This window comes from Helianthus annuus, chromosome 12, assembly GCF_002127325.2.
Source record: "Helianthus annuus cultivar XRQ/B chromosome 12, HanXRQr2.0-SUNRISE, whole genome shotgun sequence".
Lineage (NCBI taxonomy): Eukaryota > Viridiplantae > Streptophyta > Magnoliopsida > Asterales > Asteraceae > Helianthus > Helianthus annuus.
Genome location: NC_035444.2, coordinates 127,317,934 through 127,341,516, shown reverse-complemented (window position 1 = coordinate 127,341,516; position 23,583 = coordinate 127,317,934).

The following is a 23,583-nucleotide window of genomic DNA, read 5'->3' as shown; positions in this document are numbered from 1 at the left end:
TGTAGGAGTCCACGTCCTGCAAACCAGAACCAGCAACCGCAACAATCAGCTCCACAGAACCCACAGCAGCAGCAGCCACAGCGTGGAAACCGGGGATGTTTCCAGTGTGGGGCTGAAGGCCATTTCAAACTCGACTGCCCTCAGTTGAACCAGAATCGCAACAACAATAACCAGGGCAACGGGAACAACAACGGTGGGAACAACAACGATAATGGCAACGAGGCTAGGGGACGCGCTTTTGTGCTAGGTCGAGGTGACGCAGTGAACGATCCCAACGTAGTTATGGGTAAGTTTCTCCTCGACAATATTTACGTTACTGTTTTGTTTGATTCGGGTGCGGATACAAGCTATATGTCTGTGAAAATGTGTCAACTACTAAAACGTGCACCAACACTTTTACCCACCAAACATGTAGTAGAGTTAGCTAACGGTAAAAGTCTAGAAGCCACGCACGTAGTTCAGGGTTGTAATCTTATCCTAGCTGGTCAAGCTTTCACTATCGATCTCATTCCCATAGTTTTGGGTAGCTTCGACGTCGTGATTGGGATGGATTGGCTATCCCAACACCAGGCAGAAATTCTATGCAGTGAGAAGATCATTCGTATTCCTCGTTCTGGTCAAGAACCTCTCGAAGTTCAAGGCGACAAGAGTGGTGCAGTGGTTGGCATCATCTCTTTCTTGAAGGCTCAGAAGTGCCTGCAGAAGGGTCACACCACAATCTTGGCACTCGTTACAGACGCATCAGCAAAAGAAAAGAAATTGGAGGATATTCCAATTGTACGCGATTACCCTCAGGTGTTTCCTGAAGACTTACCTGGCTTACCGCCTCATCGTCAGGTCGAATTTCAAATCGAGCTCGCTCCAGGAGCAGCACCCATAGCTCGCGCACCATATCGTCTAGCTCCATCGGAATTGGAGGAACTGTCAAAGCAGCTACAAGAGCTCTTGGAAAAGGGCTTCATTCGTCCAAGCTCTTCGCCTTGGGGAGCTCCAGTACTATTTGTGAAAAAGAAAGACGGTACGTTCAGAATGTGCATCGACTACCGTGAACTCAACAAGGTGACGGTGAAGAACCGTTATCCTCTTCCACGCATAGACGACTTATTCGACCAGTTACAAGGGTCGTGTTACTATTCGAAGATAGACTTGAGGTCTGGTTATCATCAGCTGAGAGTCCGGGAGGAGGACGTCTCCAAAACCGCTTTCAGAACTCGTTATGGCCACTACGAGTTTCTTGTCATGCCGTTCGTGTTAACGAACGCGCCTGCCGTATTTATGGATCTTATGAACAGGGTGTGCAAACCCTATCTTGACAAGTTCGTCATTGTTTTCATCGACGACATTCTGATCTACTCCAAGAGTCAGGAGGAACACGAGCAGCATCTTCGCCTTATTTTGGAACTCCTTCGGAAGGAACAACTATACGCTAAGTTTTCGAAATGCGACTTCTGGCTTCGTGAAGTCCATTTCTTAGGCCACGTAGTAAACAAGGTTGGGATCCATGTCGATCCATCCAAGGTAGACTCGATCAGGAACTGGCCTGCACCACGAACGCCAACGGAAATACGCCAATTCTTGCGTTTGGCAGGTTACTACAGATGGTTTATCAAGGATTTCTCGAAGATTGCGCAGCCGCTTACGCTACTGACACAGAAGCGTGTCACCTACCGTTGGGGAGATCCCCAGGAGACTGCTTTTCAGCACCTAAAGGATAGGCTTTGCAGTGCACCTATCCTCTCTCTGCCAGAAGGCACAGATGACTTCGTGGTTTATTGTGATGCATCCATTCGGGGACTTGGATGTGTGTTAATGCAGCGCGACAAGGTTATTGCTTACGCTTCACGTCAACTCAAGGTTCACGAACGGAACTACACGACGCACGATTTAGAGCCGGGAGCTGTTGTTTTCGCGCTTAAGATATGGCGACACTACCTGTACGGTACCAGGTGCACGATTTACACCGATCACAGGAGTCTCGAGCATATCCTTAAGCAGAAGGATTTGAACATGCGTCAACGAAGATGGGTTGAACTACTGAACGATTACGAATGCGCCATCAAGTACCATCCAGGCAAAGCCAATGTTGTGGCTGACGCCCTCAGTCGGAAAGACACTCTACCACGGCGCGTGCGAGCGCTACAGCTTACGATTCAGTCTAGCCTTCCTGCACAGATACGAGGTGCTCAGGCAGAAGCATTGAAGCCCGAAAACGTCAAGGCTGAAGCCTTACGCGGCTCACGACAGCAAATGGAACAGAAGGCAGACGGCGCCTACTATGTAACGGGGCGTATTTGGGTCCCACTTTATGGCGGTCTACGCGAACTTGTAATGGATGAAGCTCACAAGTCTCGCTACTCGGTACATCCAGGGTCGGACAAAATGTACCACGACATCAGTACTACATACTGGTGGCCTAGTATGAAGGCCCACATCGCTACGTACGTTGGAAGATGCTTGACCTGTGCAAGTGTCAAGGTTGAATATCAGAAACCAGCTGGCCTACTTCAGCAGCCTAAGATACCGTAATGGAAATGGGAAGAAATTTCCATGGATTTCGTTACAGGCTTACCCAGGTCCCAGCGTGGGAATGATACCATATGGGTGATCGTGGATCGACTCACCAAGTCTGCACACTTCCTAGCTATAAAGGAAACGGATAAGTTCTCCACTCTCGCAGACGTTTATCTTAAGGAAGTTGTTTCGAGGCACGGAGTGCCCACTTCCATCATTTCGGATCGCGATGCACGATTCACGTCAGAACTATGGCAAGCAATGAATAAATCTTTCGGCTCACGGTTGGACATGAGCACAGCATATCACCCTCAGACGGATGGGCAGTCTGAGCGAACGATTCAAACACTTGAAGACATGCTTCGGGCATGCGTTATAGATTTCGGCAACGGCTGGGAGAAGCACCTCCCTTTGGTGGAGTTCTCGTATAATAATAGTTATCACACCAGCATTCAAGCCGCTCCATTCGAGGCATTGTATGGACGTAAATGCCGGTCACCTCTCTGTTGGGCAGAGGTAGGGGATAGTCAGATTACGGGTCCAGAGATTGTAGTGGACGCCACAGAAAAGATTGCACAAATACGACAACGCATGGCGGCAGCACGCGACCGTCAGAAAGCCTACGCGGACAAGCGTAGAAAGCCTTTGGAATTTCAGGTCGGGGACCGGGTTTTATTGAAAGTCTCACCCTGGAAGGGTGTGGTTCGTTTTGGCAAACGGGGCAAATTGAATCCGCGGTACGTCGGACCATTCGAAATCATAGAAAAGATTGGCAAAGTAGCATACAAGCTAAACCTACCAGCTGAACTCGGGGCAGTTCACAATGTTTTTCATGTGTCGAACCTAAAGAAGTGCCTATCAGATGAAAACCTCATCATTCCTTTCAAAGAACTCACTATCGACGAGCGGTTGCAGTTCGTCGAGGAACCAGTTGAGATCACGGACCGGGATGTGAAGGTCCTCAAACACAAGAGAATCCCTCTTGTTCGAGTTCGTTGGAACTCCCGACGCAGCCCAGAGTACACCTGGGAACGCGAAGACAGGATGACAGAAAAGTACCCCCAGTTATTCGGGACCAATGCAACCACTACTGAGGCTGAAGCTACTACTTCGGAATTTCGGGACGAAATTCCAGATCAACGGGGGAGGATGTGACACCCCAGGAAAACCAGTGAACGTTATAACCTACCTAGCTTCCTCAGTGAGTGCATACCAAATTTCGGGACGAAATTTCCAATTAGTTGGGGATAATGTGAGAACTCGCACTTTGGACCTATCCTGTAACGTTATGTGCTTATGTGAAACGTTATGATTTTCTTAGTGAATGATATATTTGTTATGTGCTATGTTGTAAGTATGTATATTGTGTATGTAATATATGAATGTATGTAATGGTCCAAAACGCACATCATGATCCGAACCGCACAACTATTGCTCGAGCGCACAAGGCCGTTGGGCCACTTCCTTGTAATCGGACCCTTAGGGCAGCCCATTGAGGGTTCGGCCCATCCTTTTGGATTGATTATCAATTAGGGTGTTTGTAACCCCCAACCATTGTTACCAAAAACACTCTCACACACAAGAAACCCTAGCTATCCTCCCTCTCTTCTTCACAAACCGAAGGCAGCCAAGGATTCCCCTTCATCGAAGATCATTGTGCACGGATCAATCCCACTCTCCTTTCAATCGGTTAGTGTTGATATTGGTGTTGTATTGAATGATGTTATGTGCTTATGATTGATTGATGATATATATGTTGAAATCGGATAGTAGGAAAATATTCATGAACCTAAGAGATGTTAATCGGCCATCATGTTGCATATTCAGATTGTTGTATGATAATGTTAGATTGGATGTTACTAATCAATGATATATAATGTTCATGTAATCGGCTTGCACATGAATCGGATATATATGAATGTATGATGGATCGGCTGTTATGTATCGTCATAATCGGATATAGTTGGTAATCGAGATCCATGTTAGAATGTATGTATTGTTATGAATGTTGTTATTGTTCATGTTGGAATTAGGGTTCATACGAAAAGCATGATAAACTTCTTGTTTGATCGGATAGTCACTATGGTAGAAACTGTTAATTGGTTAGTGTAAATAAGGAAACTGATTAACTGATAATTGATTGAATGAAAATTGGAAGTTTGTTAATGCTTGTAACCGAACAAGACAGATAATCCGGAATTAGTAAACAATCGCACAAGTTTAGCTCGGTCATACAAGGCTCAAGCTTCTGGGCCGGGTATTATGATTTGGGCCGCACATGCCTATTGCACAGCCCAAGTCCACTCGCACAAATCCGGTCACACATAGTCAGTCGCACAACACCTGGTGGATCGCACAAGCTAGTGTGGATCGCACAAGGTGTTGGGCCACACACACGAGTTACATGTTTATTTAACTGTTGGGCCGGACAGCCCAAAGATCCAGACGCACAAGCCCACTCCTGATCGTACAAGACCGGCTGGATCGCACATGTTTAGCGATTGGGCCTCTAAGCCCAATACGAGTCGCACAAGGCCGGGTTATGTTGTCTGGGCCGGAAGGTTTTGGGCTGGACTTGATCGCACAAGTTCAATTCGGATCGCACAAGGTTTTAGTTTGGGCCGAGACCTTTATGTTTGACTTTTTATTTGGGCCATATATGTTGAACTGTTTGCTTATGTTGGGCCGATTACATTGGGGTAATGATTTAATCGCACATGTATGATTCCATTATACTCTTGACTGTTTACATGTTACGTGTTAACTTGTATGTTTTATACGTGCATTACGTGAAGTCAAAACCTGACTTGTGTGGTAACCCTGTTAGGACGTGGTTGACCACTTTAGTTCAAGAACCCTCTTTGTGTATCTACCGAGCAATCCAAGGTGAGTTCACACAGCCAAGGCATGGGATTCCCGGGTTGGGAATTGGGTTGGAATGTTGATATGATATGATTACTCGTACTTACGCAATCACTAGACTATAGACCATCGTCCTCAGGATAGTCAGGACACGTTACGTAAAGCCTACGTAACCCAGTAATTACCATTTGTCTCCCGGGTCGGGAGGACACGTTACGTAAAGCCTACGTAACCCAATACCATCTACTGTCTTCCGGGTCGGAAGGACACGCTGCGTAAGGCCTACGTAGCCCCCACGCGTACCACTGTCCTCGGGGAAGGGCACGTCACGTAAAGCCTACGTGACCCAGTACGTATTCCTGTTCTCGGTTTAAGAAGAACACATGGTTGCACTAGTCTAGTAAGTACTATAATGGGAATCCCCCATTGTTAAGGATAAACGTGAGAATCCCTCACAAATAGTATATACTTGTATGGGAAGCCCCCACTAGATGAACTTACGCATTACTGTTACGAACTTACTTTCTGTGAACTCGCTCAACTAGTTTGTTGATTATTTGCTGCATGCCTTGCAGGACCTTAGGTACTTTATGGAGCTTGCACAAGGAGGAGCAGGTCGTTGTGGACAAGGATTCTTGAATGTTTACTAAACACTTATGATATTTCATACGTTAACACTTATGATTGGGTTTTACTTGAATGCTTCCGCTACATATACAATGTTTGGTTTTGAACATCAATTATGTCTATGGTTATTATTTAATGCTATGTTTGATATAATTGGTGGCTTGATCCTGGTCAGTCACGCTCCCAAGCGGTGATACTCCGCGTGTGGATTTTGGGGGTGTGACATAACGGACCTTAAACGTGTCGAAAAAGGCCTTAAACACATGCAGGGACTAAAACTGCAACTTTGGAAACTTGCTGTGCAGACCTGGGGCTCAGGCGGCCCGCGTAAACCCTGTGTGTGTCCTTACGCGGCCCCTGTAAAACTGCCAGATGTGCAGAAAGTGTGTAACAGCTTGTTCCAGTTGTTTCCAACACTTGCAAATGGTTTTGGGGCTTCCTAGGGGCTGGTTTTGAGTGCCCAAGGTTTTTCAAAACAGGGGGCACAAGTGTAAGGTTGAGATCAAAGCTCGGGTTTCGATAAACGATCTTAACGGCTCTCCGAACACTATATATACCCAACCCAATTTCACTCAAAACCCACATTTGAACTGATTCAAAACTCTCTAAGTGGAAGTATATGCTTCCTACCTGAGAGTGAATCGGGTCAAATCTTGCGGGGACCTTCTGTAAGTATTCTTTAGCGTCTTTCATTTGTTTTAGCGTTAAAGTCAAACTGCGTTTGACTTTCTGCATTGACCAGTTTATGGTCAATGCGAAGTTTGTTTGAACTTCATAACGTGAGCGTAATCACAATGGATATAGTCCCTAGTGACTATACCTACTGATTACCACGTTATCTAGGCTCAGTGACAAGTCGTAGTTTCGGCAAAATGCGTTTTCTCGCGTATTTTGTAACCAAACTACTCTAGGGTATTAAAACCGTTTGTTTTAATACCAAACCTGTTTTCTAACTTTTCTAAACATGTTCTAGCATGTTTAGCTCGTCGCTTTTAGATTTGTGCTTGTTTAGGGTCGTAAAGGTAAGCGATCTAATCAATCGCTTATACTTTCGAACCCGACCCATTTGGTCGATCATTAGGATCCGACCAAACACTTTAGGTGACCATAGTTGTATGGGGAATAACCTTCCGAGGTTATACCTTATGGTAATGTCGTTTAAGTAGTTGTATGATAAGTAGTTCTTATGCCTTAGGTAAATTACCAAAATACCCTTTTTCGCTAAAATTCATTTTAAGCCTATGTAACATAATTTTTGGTATCTAAACTGATTTAACAATAATATTAAACATGTTAAGGCATATCTTGCTTGTCATAGGACTAGTTAGGCATTCCAAACGCGTTTTACGCGAACGACGCGTTAAAGTAGCATAAACTACCTAAACGGGTCGTAACGGGTCAAAAGCACTTAGGATAGGTTTCGTTTTCGTATGTAGGCTTTGTTAAACCATATTACATAAGTTCCCATACTTATTTGGTTTACGAACCCTCGTACTACCCGATCCTCCGATAGGTCCGTTTATTAATGTAGATACCTATATAGGTGCCGTTTGATTCCGTGATCTTCTAGCTTTGCTTGGTGGTTATTCGAGGGCTTCTAAGCAATCTCAAGTGAGTACATAGTACCCCTCTTTTACTGTTTTTCAAACGTTTTGGGGTGAAACACATGTGCCTACTTGTTACTTTCATGCTTTTCATGTTTTCATATCATATACTTGCTATGTTCATTAGTACACTATTAGTACATGAATTCATTATGTTTTGCTATGTATGTTTACTTAACATGCTAGCACATTGATTTACATTACATTACTTTGCTATATGTGTTTACATGGCATATTAGCACATTGTTTTACATGACTTTTCTGCTGTGTATGTTTACTTAGCATACTTAGTACATTGTTTTCATATAACTTGTTTACATTGGGTATAACATTTGGTTTGCATAAACAGTTCTTTATTACATTCATTAACACCGATCACGCCGCTCGGTAGTAAGTAATGGTACCATAGGACTTGACAAATCCCGTTCCTAACATCCTAGGTTTGTTTGGGTGTAAGGAATGACTGAATCCGAAAACATTTTACTTTGATAACCTTTACTCTAAGGTTATCCTGCAGTCTCAAGGCTTGGATGTATGCGTTAACTTACCACATAAATGTTTGTATCATTAAAACAAGCTTTTACTTGGCAAAACATAACTTTTTGATTTACTCAAAATACTTTGTTTTGTTCATTTTTACTTATGGTTTAAGTAGTCTCATTTTTACTTACCATACATAACTTTTGTTTACACATACATAACTACATGACTACATTTTGGGTTTTTAAACATTGACAATGGTTTAGACAAGAACATTTGATGGTTGGTTTAAACATGAACTTTATACTTTGGTGGTTTATTTAAGTGACTTAAGTAACGATATGTGTCTAGTATGCTACAAGCATGGTGGATACGCCGGTGGTACTTCCTATATATAAGTGCTTGTATTGTATTACATGACATACCGTTATTTAAATCATTCAATTTTGGACTTATACATTTTTGCAAATAGCATAATTTTTCACAAGACTTTGTTTTACAAAATAATTTATTTCATACAATTTATTTTTACTTGGTTATTCTTTTAACCATGCATCATTCTTTTATATACATACATATTAACTGATTTGTTATCGCTTTTCAAACATTTTTATATAAGCAAACACTTAAACTAGATTCATGACAAGTTTTCGTTAAACATTTTCTTAAACCTAAGTCATGAATCCTATTTTCACAAAACCTATGTTACTCACAGGCATCTTTATGCTGACGTACCTATTTTCACATGTGTTTTTAGGAGCTAATGCATAGGATGATCGTGACACGCTAGGGTTGACTTGGGCCTTAGTGATATAAAATGGAGCTTGACTTAGTTTAATTATGTGATGTACTTTTGTTTTCTTCTATTTTAAGACAATGTAACATGTTGGTTCTTGTTTTGAACGATGTATTCCACCCTTGGGTGATGAATAAAATATTATTTTAAATACCATGGTTGTGGAACAATAATTCTGTTACAACACTCCCCGACGTTTCCGCCACGATTTGATGTTTTACGTGGTCGGGGTGTGACAGAAGAGTTGGTATCAGAGCCAATGGTTATAGGGAATTAGGTTATTAGTAATGCTTTGACCTAGGCTATAACCTTTCTAGGACCCCAACACAAGTTGTCTTGTGTTTAGATTTTAAAACATGCACTTCACCTATCCTTATGTGATCACCAAAACAAGAACCCAGTTTTCTAAAACGATTTTTGAAAAACAATCTTCTGTTTTCAAATGATTTATTATATGGTTTTGAACACTTTTGATTTTTCAAATTGATTTTGAAATATTATCATTTGTTTTTGAATGATTCTTTTGGCCTTGTGCCTTCTAAATTTTCAAAATCTCGTCAAAGTTTTGGGTTCTAAATAGTGTGAACACGTGCAAACTGGAACGGTGAATGCCTGTACCCTGGGTTTTCTGTCTAAGGCTAGAGTGTTCGTACAAATCCACATAATCGGACCAGTCACTCTTACCTGGGAACTCTTGGGGTGAGTGTTCACTTATAGGCGAGCATGTCTTCGCTAAGCATTGTTTATGGACCCATTTACTTTGATTAGTCACTGTGTGTCATTTGTTTGCTCTGTGATACTGACAAATGACCACCATCCTTGCTTTGTTGATTATGTTTCATCTCGTTCTTTTCATCTAATCATCTCACTCGTTTCCTCTCATGTTTTCCTCTTTTTAGCATGCCTCCTCGACGTGAAAACCTGTGACAACTCGAATTTCCAAGATTTCTATTTCGCATTTATTGCACGTTCACGTATTGTTTAGCTGTTTATTTGCACAATTGATTGCTATAAAATTGTATACGTTTTGATGCGATGAATCGTATTGTGTGATTGTGCATGGTTGTTTGTTAATTGTGAAAGACTTGGTAAATATATGAACTTGGTGGTGAATCGATGAAATTGTTATGAGATGGTGTACATGTGTAAAATATGATACTTAGGGAGGTAGAGGGTAATTAGTGAAATCCTAGAGATACTTAACCCTAATCCCTTTTCACTAATCATTTGCACACAAAAATCAAAGCACGTACTTCACATTCTCTAGCAATCATCACCATCATCATTGGCAAGACATTCATCACTTTCGATTCCACATTCTCTAACTAGAATCAATCCAAGGTAAGTTGTTAATGATTGATTGTTATCTTTTAATTCTTGATTGTGTGTTTCAAGAAAACCCTAGTTCATCATATACTATTCTTTGTTAATTGATTTTGATTACTGTGAAAGAATGTTGATGATTGCGTAATCGTTGCTAGATGATTAAGATGATTGTCCTGTCAAATTATTGATGATTGATTGATTATGCATATTGAAAATCATGAAATTAGGGTTCTAGTCGTAAGAACGTAACTGATGATCATAGAAAATGTAACTGCTTCAATTGCAAAGATCGAATGATTGAATTGATGGTCAGAGTTTTGTATTGTTAAACTGTCTGAGTTTTGTGATGTTGTATGTCCGAAGTTTACTTCATGTAAGTGTGGTCCGAGCTTTAAATTAAAGAGGGGATCCGAGTTTGATTAGATAACCTAGTGTCCGAGTTTTATAAACAATTGCAAGTGGTCCGACTTTAAAGCAAAGCTTAAGAGTCCGAGTTTCTATATGTATGATTGAGTCCGAGCTTTATGCATACAACATCTAATCCGAGTTTTGAATTTATATCTTTTATTATGCAAGTTATCCGAGTTTCATGGTTGGGCTATATAAAGTTTGGTTTAAAGAAATGGAAGTCCGACCTTTAAAAGTCTTGAGGGTCCGAGTTTTGTAGGTAATCCACCCCCTGTCCGAATTCTTAACCCTCTCACTTTGGTCCGAGTTTCATAGGGGTGTACTAAGGTCCGAACTTTGGAGCATTGCCACCCCTATGTCCGAGTTCTTGTTAAAGAGTATGAGAGGTCCGAATATTATTAACATTCATGTTCTGTCCGAGTTTTAGAATGAAGATACTGGCCCGAGTTTTGCTTGTGATGTGCTTGTCTGAATTTTAATTAAAGGGGGATGTTGGTCCGACTTCTTTTGTAGAGTCCGAACTGTATGTGTGATGTGGTCCGAGTGTTTAAAGGGATTTCGGCCCAACTGTTTAATTAGCTAAATCTGTTAGTTTGTTAATACTGTTAACTATCAACTATGTTTAGTCTGTTAACTAAGTCAAGTTCATTAACTATGTTAACGGTATTAATTCTGTTAAGTTATGCTACTCTTATAAACGGATTAACTAAGTTGGAATTAACTGAGAAAACTCTTATGTGAAACATGAAGTTGCATGAGTTTGATTTACTGTTTACTTGATACAAGATGCTAACTGCTAAGCACACTCTGAGTTATACTGTGATGTTACTTGCATGTGAATCATTACGAACACGAACTGACTGTGTGTAAATGCGTTACCTTAGGCCTTGATTGATTGGTTGATTGACTGATTTCTTGTGAGCATATAACTTAGCATACCGAGCAAACCAAGGTGAGTTCACACCCTTACTAAGGCATGGGATTCCCAAGGGCTTGGGAATGGGATTGAATAAATAAGGTTGAATAGATTCGTACTGACAATAATACTAGACTACTATACCACTGTCCTCGGTTGTGCAGGACACATACATCTGCTACTCACTGTCCTCGGTTGTGCAGGACACATACTTATACTACTCACTGTCCTCGGTTGTGCAGGACACATACTTATGCTATTCACTGTCCTCGGTTGTGCAGGACACATACTTACCATCTACGTAGACTTATACTTATCACTATCCTCGGTTGTGAAGGATACTCACGTAAAACCTACGTGTACTTATACTTATCATTATCCTCGGTTGTGAAGGATACTCACGTAAAACCTACGTGTATTTATACTTACTACTATCCTCGGTTGTGAAGGATACTTATGGTTACGAATAGTCTAGTGGTTATACAACATGGGAAGCCCCCACCAATAGAACGTACTATCGGCCCAGTAGAGCCACATGTTACATACGAACTTACTATTACGCACTTACTTTCTGTGAACTCGCTCAACTAGTTGTTGACTCGTTGTTGCATGCCTTGCAGGACCTTAGGTACTTATGGAGCTTGCACTGGAGGCGCGGTCGTTGTGGACAAGGATCGTGATTACTATGTTGAACTGTTATGACATTTAAAACTATTAACTATGTTGGGTTACTTACATGCTTCCGCTACTTAAACTATGTTTTGTTGCAACATCAATTGTATTGAATTGGGTTTATGAATTTCTTTAATTATTTATATTGTTCAATATGATTGGTGGTTTGATCCTGGTCAGTCACGCTCCCAAGCGGTGATACTCCGCGTGTGGATTTTGGGGGTGTGACAGATTGGTATCAGAGCCATTGGTTATAGAGAACTTGGTTTTAATATGGGAAAACGTTTTATTAAAACCAGACTATAACCAGAACAGTGCTCCCAATGATCCACAACGACGCTTCGCTCCACGTGCAAGACTCAACATCCTAGGTAATAAGGTTTATGTTTATTGCCTACATGCTAGAACTGCATAGAACTTTGCTCGTAGTATGCTTAGATTACATTGCTCACTACTTGTTATTGCTTGAACACACTTGTGTGCTTACACTCTTCTGTCATCGCACTACTCGCGAACCATTCTCACTTATTTTACCTTTACTATGAAGATCATGTCCGGACGTGTGAACATGACTCAAGCCCAGTTGGCGGCTCTCATTCAAGAACAAGTTGCTGCGGCGCTTGCAGCTGCAAACGCAGGAGGTCAACACGTTCAGCAACCTGTGTGTACCTTCAAGAACTTTATGGATTGTCGTCCTAGCACATTTAGTGGCACTGAAGGAGCGGTTGGACTCCTCCACTGGTTTGAAAAGCTCGAGTCTATGTTCGAGATGTGTGAATGCCCTGAGGCTCGCAGGGTTAAGTATGCCACTGGTACTTTGGAAGGGATCGCGTTAACTTTGTGGAACGCGCAAGTGCAGATCCTAGGGTTGGCAGCTGCTAACGCCACCCCTTGGAATGATTTCAAGGAGCTGATTAAACGTGAATACTGCACTCAGGAAGACATCCACAAGCTGGAGGATGAGTTTTATCATTTGAAAATGACTGGATCAGAAATCGAGGCTTATACCAAGAGGTCGAACGAGTTGGCCGTGCTATGTCCAACTATGGTGGACCCTCCATACAAGCGCATCGAGTTGTACCTCAAGGGTTTGGTGCCAGAAATTCAGAGCCACGTAACATCGGCTAATCTTGACAACATTCAGGCTATTCAGCGCCTCGCTCACCGCATCACAGATCAGGCAGTGGATCAGAACAGACTTCCAAAGCGTATCAGCGCTACTGCTACCGCTACTGCTTCTACTACACTTGCTACTCCCAGTGAAAACAAGAGAAAATGGGATGGGGATTCTAGCAAGGGATCCGCTTCAGTGCAGTCACAAGTTCAGCAACGAAAGACAGATAGTTACCAGAGTCCCAGTCAGCACTCTTCAGGTAGCCACAGGCAGGGCGGATATCGAGGGAACCTTCCAAAGTGTAACACCTGCAACAGACACCACAGTGGCCAGTGTAACAAGGGTCGCTGTCAAAGATGCCTCAAGATGGGTCATGAGGCCAAAGATTGTAGAAGCCCTCGACCTGCGAATCAGAACCAGCGGCAGCCACCAGCACAGCAGAATCAACAGCAGGGCAACAAAGGGTGTTTTCATTGCGGTGCAAAGGGTCACTTCAAAAGGCACTGCCCTCAGCTGAACAGGAACCAGAACAACAACCATAACAATAATCAGGGAAATGGCAACAACAACAACAATGGTGGGAACAACAACGGCAATGAAGCAAGGGGTCGTGCTTTTGTGCTAGGTCGGGGTGACGCAGTGAATGATCCCAATGTGGTTATGGGTAAGTTTCTTCTCGACGATATTTATGTTACTGTCTTATTTGACTCGGGTGCTGATACAAGCTACATGTCTTTGAAAATGAGTAAATTGTTAAAACGAACACCAACACCCCTAAACACCAAACACGTCGTAGAGTTAGCAAATGGTAAAAGTGTAGAAGCCGCACATGTAATCAAGGGTTGTAGCATCGTTTTAGCTGGTCAGACCTTCTCGATTGATCTTATACCCATAGTTTTGGGTAGTTTCGACGTCGTCATCGGTATGGATTGGTTATCCCAACATCACGCAGAGATTTTATGCAAGGAAAAGATCATTCGTATTCCTCGTTCTAGTCAAGAACCTCTTGAAGTTCAAGGCGACAAGAGTGGTGCTGTGGTTGGCATCATCTCTTTCCTGAAGGCTCAGAAATGTTTACGAAAGGGTCATTCGGCTATCTTGGCACTAGTTACTGATGCAGCTTCGAAAGAGAAAAGAATAGAGGATATTCCAGTTGTACGCGAATTTCCTCAGGTGTTTCCTGAAGATTTACCTGGTCTACCGCCTCATCGCCAGGTCGAGTTTCAAGTCGAGCTAGCTCCAGGAGCAGCACCTATAGCTCGCGCACCGTATCGTTTAGCTCCAACTGAATTGGAAGAACTGTCTAAGCAACTACAAGAGCTTTTGGATAAGGGCTTTATTCGTCCAAGCTCTTCGCCTTGGGGAGCTCCAGTACTTTTTGTGAAAAAGAAGGATGGCACTTTCAGGATGTGCATCGATTACCGCGAACTGAACAAGGTCACAGTGAAGAACCGTTATCCTCTTCCACGTATTGACGACTTATTCGACCAGTTGCAAGGGTCGAGTTACTATTCCAAGATTGATTTAAGGTCAGGGTATCATCAGCTGAGAGTCCGGGATGAGGACGTCTCCAAGACAGCATTCAGAACTCGCTACGGGCACTACGAGTTTCTTGTTATGCCATTCGGGCTTACGAACGCGCCTGCAGTATTCATGGATCTTATGAACATGGTGTGCAAACCTTATCTTGACAAGTTCGTCATTATCTTCATCAACGACATTCTGATCTACTCCAAGAGTCAGGAGGAACATGAGCAGCACTTACGTCTTATCTTGGAACTTCTTCGAAAGGAACAATTGTACGCCAAGTTTTCTAAATGTGACTTCTGGCTTCGAGAAGTCCACTTCTTAGGCCATGTGGTGAACAGGGATGGGATCCATGTCGATCCATCCAAGGTAGATTCGATCAGGAACTGGCCTGCACCGCGTACACCAACGGAAATACGCCAATTCTTGGGTTTGGCGGGTTACTACAGACGGTTTATCAAAGACTTCTCCAAGATCGCGCAACCACTTACACTACTGACACAGAAGGGTGTCACCTACCGTTGGGGAGATTCCCAGGAAACCGCTTTTCAGTACCTAAAGGATAGGCTTTGCAGCGCACCTATTCTTTCATTGCCAGAGGGCACGGATGACTTCGTGGTTTATTGTGACGCATCGATACAGGGTCTTGGTTGTGTATTGATGCAGCGTGATAAAGTTATTGCCTACGCTTCTCGTCAACTCAAAGTTCATGAACGGAACTACACGACGCACGATTTAGAGCTGGGAGCTGTTGTTTTTGCACTTAAGATATGGCGACACTACCTGTACGGTACCAAGTGCACAATTTACACCGATCACAGGAGTCTCGAGCATATCTTCAAGCAGAAGGAATTGAACATGCGTCAACGACGATGCGTCGAATTACTTAATGATTACGAATGCGCCATCAAGTACCATCCAGGCAAAGCCAATGTTGTGGCTGACGCTCTCAGTCGGAAAGACACTCTACCTAGGCGCGTACGAGCACTACAGCTTACTATCCAGTCCAGTCTTCCTGCACAAATACGTGATGCTCAGGTGGAAGCATTAAAACCAGAAAACGTTAAGGCTGAAGCCTTGCGCGGCTCAAGGCAACGATTAGAACAGAAAGAAGACGGTGCTTACTATGTAACGGGGCGCATTTGGGTCCCACTCTACGGCGGCTTACGAGAACTTGTGATGGATGAAGCTCATAAGTCTCGCTACTCAATACATCCAGGTTCGGATAAAATGTATCACGACATCAGAACTACATACCGGTGGCCTAGCATGAAGGCCCACATTGCAACCTACGTCGGCAAATGTTTGACTTGTGCAAAAGTCAAAGTGGAGTATCAGAAACCAGCGGGCCTACTTCAACAACCCAGGATACCACAGTGGAAATGGGAAGAGATTTCCATGGATTTTGTTACAGGCCTACCTAGATCTCAGCGTGGGAATGATACTATATGGGTGATCATGGATCGACTCACCAAGTCTGCACACTTCCTGGCTATAAAGGAAACGGATAAGTTCTCCACTCTCGCAGACATCTATCTCAAAGAAGTTGTTTCAAGGCACGGGGTGCCCACCTCCATCATTTCGGATCGGGATGCACGATTCATGTCAGAGCTATGGCAAGCGATGCACAAATCTTTTGGCTCACGATTAGACATGAGCACAACATATCATCCTCAGACGGATGGGCAGTCTGAGCGCACGATTCAAACTCTAGAAGACATGCTTCGGGCGTGTGTTATCGATTTTGGCAACGGCTGGGAAAAGCATCTCCCGTTAGTGTAGTTTTCGTATAATAATAGTTATCACACCAGCATACAAGCCGCTCCATTCGAGGCATTGTACGGACATAAATGCCGGTCACCTCTCTGTTGGGCAGAGGTGGGGGATAGTCAGATTACGGGTCCAGAGATTGTAGTGGACGCCACAGAAAAGATTGCGCAGATACGACAACGCATGGCGGCGGCTCGTGACCGTCAGAAAGCTTACGCTGATCTACGCAGAAAACCACCCGAGTTCCAAGTTGGGGATCGAGTGCTACTCAAAGTCTCACCCTGGAAGGGTGTGGTTCGATTTGGTAAACGAGGCAAACTCAATCCACGGTATGTCGGACCGTTCGAGATTATAGAGAGAATAGGCAAGGTAGCCTATAGACTAAACCTACCAGCTGAACTCGGTGCAGTTCACAATGTATTTCACGTGTCAAATCTGAAGAAGTGCCTGTCAGATGAGACCCTCATAGTTCCTTTTAAGGAACTCACTATCGACGAGCGGTTGCAGTTCGTCGAGGAGCCAGTTGAAATCACGGACTGGGATGTTAAGGTCCTCAAAAGCAAGAGAATCCCTCTTGTTCGAGTTCGTTGGAACTCCTGACGTGGCCCAGAGTACACCTGGGAACGCGAAGACCAAATGAAAGAAAGGTACCCCCAGTTATTCGGAACCAATGCATCCACTACTGAGGCTGAAGCTACTACTGCGGAATTTCGGGACGAAATTCCAAATCAACGGGGGGATGATGTGACACCCCAGGAAAACCAGTGAACAATACAGTTTACCTAGCTTCCTCAGTGAGTGCGTACCAAAATTTCGGGACGAAATTTCTTTTAAGTTGGGGATAATGTGACAACTCGAATTTCCAAGATTTCTATTTCGCATTTATTGCACGTTCACGTATTGTTTAGCTGTTTATTTGCACAATTGATTGCTATGAAATTGTATACGTTTTGATGCGATGAATCGTATTGTGTGATTGTGCATGGTTGTTTGTTAATTGTGAAAGACTTGGTAAATATATGAACTTGGTGGTGAATCTATGAAATTGTTATGAGATGGTGTACATGTGTAAAATATGATACTTAGGGAGGTAGAGGGTAATTAGAGAAATCCTAGAGATACTTAACCCTAATCCCTTTTCACTAATCATTTGCACACAAAAATCAAAGCACGTACTTCACATTCTCTAGCAATCATCACCATCATCATTGGCAAGACATTCATCACTTTCGATTCCACATTCTCTAACTAGAATCAATCCAAGGTAAGTTGTTAATGATTGATTGTTATCTTTTAATTCTTGATTGTGTGTTTCAAGAAAACCCTAGTTCATCATATACTATTCTTTGTTAATTGATTTTGATTTACTGTGAAAGAATGTTGATGATTGCGTAATCGTTGCTAGATGATTAAGATGATTGTCCTGTCAAATTATTGATGATTGATTGATTATGCATATTGAAAATCATGAAATTAGGGTTCTAGTCGTAAGAACGTAACTGATGATCATAGAAAATGTAACTGCTTCAATTGCAAAGATCGAATGATTGAATTGATGGTCAGAGTTTTGTATTGTTAAACTGTCTGAGTTTTCTGATGTTGTATGTCCGAAGTTTACTTCATGTAAGTGTGGTCCGAGCTTTAAATTAAAGAGGGGATCCGAGTTTGATTAGATAACCTAGTGTCCGAGTTTTATAAACAATTGCAAGTGGTCCGACTTTAAAGCAAAGCTTAAGAGTCCGAGTTTCTATATGTGTGATTGAGTCCGAGCTTTATGCATACAACATCTAATCCGAGTTTTGAATTTATATCTTTTATTATGCAAGTTATCCGAGTTTCATGGTTGGGCTATATAAAGTTTGGTTTAAAGAAATGGAAGTCCGACCTTTAAAAGTCTTGAGGGTCCGAGTTTTGTGGGTAATCCACCCCCTGTCCGAATTCTTAACCCTCTCACTTTGGTCCGAGTTTCATAGGGGTGTACTAAGGTCCGAACTTTGGAGCATTGCCACCCCTATATCCGAGTTCTTGTTAAAGAGTATGAGAGGTCCGAATATTATTAACATTCATGTTCTGTCCGAGTTTTAGAATGAAGATACTGGCCCGAGTTTTGCTTGTGATGTGCTTGTCTGAATTTTAATTAAAGGGGGATGTTGGTCCGACTTCTTTTGTAGAGTCCGAACTTTATGTGTGATGTGGTCCGAGTGTTTAAAGGGATTTCGGCCCAACTGTTTAATTAGCTAAATCTGTTAGTTTGTTAATACTGTTAACTATCAACTATGTTTAGTCTGTTAACTAAGTCAAGTTCATTAACTATGTTAACGGTATTAATTCTGTTAAGTTATGCTACTCTTATAAACGGATTAACTAAGTTGGAATTAACTGAGAAAACTCTTATGTGAAACATGAAGTTGCATGAGTTTGATTTACTGTTTACTTGATACAAGATGCTAACTTCTAAGCACACTCTGAGTTATACTGTGATGTTACTTGCATGTGAATCATTACGAACACGAACTGACTGTGTGTAAATGCGTTACCTTAGGCCTTGATTGATTGGTTGATTGACTGATTTCTTGTGAGCATATAACTTAGCATACCGAGCAAACCAAGGTGAGTTCACACCCTTACTAAGGCATGGGATTCCCAAGGGCTTGGGAATGGGATTGAATAAATAAGGTTGAATAGATTCGTACTGACAATAATACTAGACTACTATACCACTGTCCTCGGTTGTGCAGGACACATACATCTGCTACTCACTGTCCTCGGTTGTGCAGGACACATACTTATACTACTCACTGTCCTCGGTTGTGCAGGACACATACTTATGCTATTCACTGTCCTCGGTTGTGCAGGACACATACTTACCATCTACGTAGACTTATACTTATCACTATCCTCGGTTGTGAAGGATACTCACGTAAAACCTACGTGTACTTATACTTATCATTATCCTCGGTTGTGAAGGATACTCACGTAAAACCTACGTGTATTTATACTTACTACTATCCTCGGTTGTGAAGGATACTTATGGTTACGAATAGTCTAGTGGTTATACAACATGGGAAGCCCCCACCAATAGAACGTACTATCGGCCCAGTAGAGCCACATGTTACATACGAACTTACTATTACGCACTTACTTTCTGTGAACTCGCTCAACTAGTTGTTGACTCGTTGCTGCATGCCTTGCAGGACCTTAGGTACTTATGGAGCTTGCACTGGAGGCGCGGTCGTTGTGGACAAGGATCGTGATTACTATGTTGAACTGTTATGACATTAAAAACTATTAACTATGTTGGGTTACTTACATGCTTCCGCTACTTAAACTATGTTTTGTTGCAACATCAATTGTATTGAATTGGGTTTATGAATTTCTTTAATTATTTATATTGTTCAATATGATTGGTGGCTTGATCCTGGTCAGTCACGCTCCCAAGCGGTGATACTCCGCGTGTGGATTTTGGGGGTGTGACAAAACCCGTTAACAAATGCCGAAATGGCAGGCATTCGGGCGCAGCATATGGCTGCCGCACTCCCAAACATCATCGCTCAAGTGAACCAAGCCAATAACAATCAGAACGCTCCTTGTAACTTCTAGAGCTTCAATTCGGCAAAACCACTCAAGTTCAGTGGTACTGAGGGGGCAACTAGGCTCCTTCAATGGTTTGAGAGCATTGAGAGTACTTTCCGCCACGTTCTATGTCCTGAAAATAGGAAGGTCGAGTTTGCTTCAAGCGTGTTTCAGAAAAGGGCGCTTACATGGTGGAATGGGGTTATGAGAGATCGTGGTGCTGAAGTCGCTTTAGCACAGACATGGGCTGAATTGAGGACTCTTATGATGAGGGAGTTTTGTCCTCGTCATGAAGTGCGAGCGTTGGAAAGGGAGTTTGATGATCTGAAGCAAATTAGTGGTGAGCACCGGGCATATACTGATAGGTACGAAGAGCTGAGTTTGTTATGCCCAAAAATGGTCACCCCACTCGATAAGGCTATCGAGAGATACAATCGAGTACAAGACATCGTTACTGGTAATAATCCTACCTGACCCCGTACAAGACATCGTTACTGGTAATAATCCTACCACTGTCTGTCAGGCAATCGAGTTAGTTGCAACGTTGACTGAATCGCAGATTCGAAAGGGTAAGTTGCACAAGAAGGGTGACAAGAACGGTAAGAAGCAGGAGTCTGATAAGAAGGATAGCAAGAAAGGTAAAAACAAGAAGGGGAGTGATGCAGGTTCCTCAAAGGGTTCTAGGAAGCGGAAGGCTTCCCAAAATTTTGCCGTTACTACACAGACGAATCAGCCTGCGCAACCTCTTGCCAAGAAACCATACTTTGGCAATGCACCTTTGTTCAATAAGTGTAACGGACATCATCAACCACACCACCAGTGCTGTCAATGCACCAACTGCGGAAGGTCTGGTCATCTTGCTGCTACACGCCGCATTCCTGTCAATCAGAATCGGGCAGCTCAGAACCCGACTCAACAAGTTGCTCAGCCTTTTGCTCAGCAACAAGGTCAAGCAGCACGACCTCACTTCCCACCAGGTTCTTGTTACAACTGTGGGGATCTGACCCACTACCATAACCAGTGTCCAAGGTTGATAAATGCGAACCCAGTTCAAGCTCAGGCTCGAGGACGAGCTTTTAACATGAATGTTGTTGAGGCGCAAGCAGACAACGAGGTGGTGAACGGTACGTTCTTTGTTAATAATCAACCTGTGTCTGTTCTTTTTGATTCAGGGGACGATAAGAGTTTTGTGTCGTTATCTTTTGAGCCCTTGCTTCGCGTATCTAGAACGAAACTAGGTAAGCCTTTGACAGTCGAAGTTGCGAATGGTGAACCCGTTGTTCTTGATTCTGTTCTTCGCAACTGCCAGTTGAACCTTAACGACCATCTTTTTCCTATTGATCTCACGCCTATGCAACTTGGAAGCTTCGACATTATTGTGAGAATGGATTGGTTAGCCAAGCATCGCACAAAGGTAGTTTGTTTTGAGAAGATCGTTCGTGTGCCGCTTTCGTTAGGTGAGATACTACAGGTTCGTGGTGAGAAACCTGCTAGTAGCCTCAAGCTTATGTCTTGTTTTCAAGCTCGGAAGTATCTACAAAAGAACTATGTGGCCTTCTTGGCACATGTTACGACAGATAAAGACAAAGGTAAATCTATTCAAGATATTCCTGTTGTTCGGGATTATCCGGAGTTGTTTCCTGAAGAGTTACCTGGTCTACCCCCAGCTGTGACAACCCGTATTTCGAACTCATTCTTGTGTAACGTTACGTGCTTATGTGAGTTATATTATTTGATTTAATGAATGATATATTTGTTACATGTGTTGTGTAAATGAATGGCCCAAATCGCACAACACTACACATGACCGCACAAGCCCACTAGGGGGCCGTACCATTTGTACTCGGATTAGGGGCAGCCCAAGTAAGGGTCGGCCCACTCCTCTTAAACGTGTAAACACCCATCGTTGGGTTTTGTTCTCTCATTTGTTACATTCACCTCACACACACAAAACCCTAGCTTTCCTCTCTGTTGGTGCACTACATCTGCTGATTACGTCTTGTATCGAGTCAGAGACATCGAATGATAGATCTTAGATTGAAATATAGAAAATAGTGAGATTGTATAGGTTGGGCCGCTTATTAGTCCATTAGATATTGTGGGTCGCTCGATTGGTAGTTAGATGGACCGCTCATGTGACATTCAATCTGGGCCGCTCATATGTCAATAGGTTGGACCGTTTATGTGTCAACAGGTAGGACCGCTAATGTGACATATGTATGGACCGCTTATTGGGCCTGTCCAATAAGCGGTTCCAGATCTCTATAAATACCCTAAGAGCGAATTCATTTGTAACGGTTCCTGATTTTCGTACCGAAGGGCTGCCGGATCGAAAACAGGTTGTACTCATCGTCAAATCAATAGAAAAGGAGTTTAAAGTGATATACTAGCTATTCCTACGTCATTTACTTGTTTTCTGCACCTGTACTTGACGAAAACACCTCTGAACGACTCGTTCGGGTCATCATACGATCCTACAAGTGGTATCAGAGCTTCAGGAGGAGGAGTTCTACAGGAAGTAGCTGGATATTGCCGAAAATTCTGTCTTCTACTCATTCTTTTTCAGTTTCAGATATTTTTCACGGTCAAAACTTGCTCAAAATCTCAGGAATTGTGCGCGATGGTATAAAGACAAACCCTTGAAAGTTTGGGGTTGAAATTCAAAGAACTAGTGGGTCAAATCATTATCCGAAGTTGAATCGTTGTTCTGGAACATTCTGGATCGCTTATTGGACCTAGTATAAACCGCTTATCCGTACAAGTCTGAACCGCTTATTCGGTCGAACAACAAATTTTTGAACCGCTTATTTGAACATATCTTGGATCGCTGATTCGGTCGTGTGACTTGGACCGCTCCAAAATCACTTGTGAACCGCTCGAACAACAACACTTGAACCTCTCGTATAGAATTTTATTTGGATCGCTTATTTGGATTATCGGGGATCGCTTTTTCGGACAAAGTGTGGATTGCGTATTTGACATTTTGTTTGGATCGTCTTTGTGACACATTATTCATTTGGACCGCTTTTCTGTCAGCTGCATTGAATTTTGTGTTAAGTCAACATGAGTTCTGAATTCTTCAACGCGTTTGCTACACCGAGCACTCCAGTCGCGATTGCTCAAGCCATGAATCTTGAAAATGAGACGGGAACCACCCAGAAACCCCCTAAACTGATGAGTATTGAAGAATACTACGGGTGGTAGGATAGATTTGAAAACTGGGTTCAAGCAAATCATCTTAGATCATGGGAATGTATCTTGAAGAAGTATGTGTTACCGAGAACAGAGATGAATGTTATCAAACAGATATCTGAATTCACAGATCAAGAACGTGCAATGTACAGAGCAGAGAAAATGATGATTAGTTTATTGCAACAAGCGATTAAAGAAAATATAT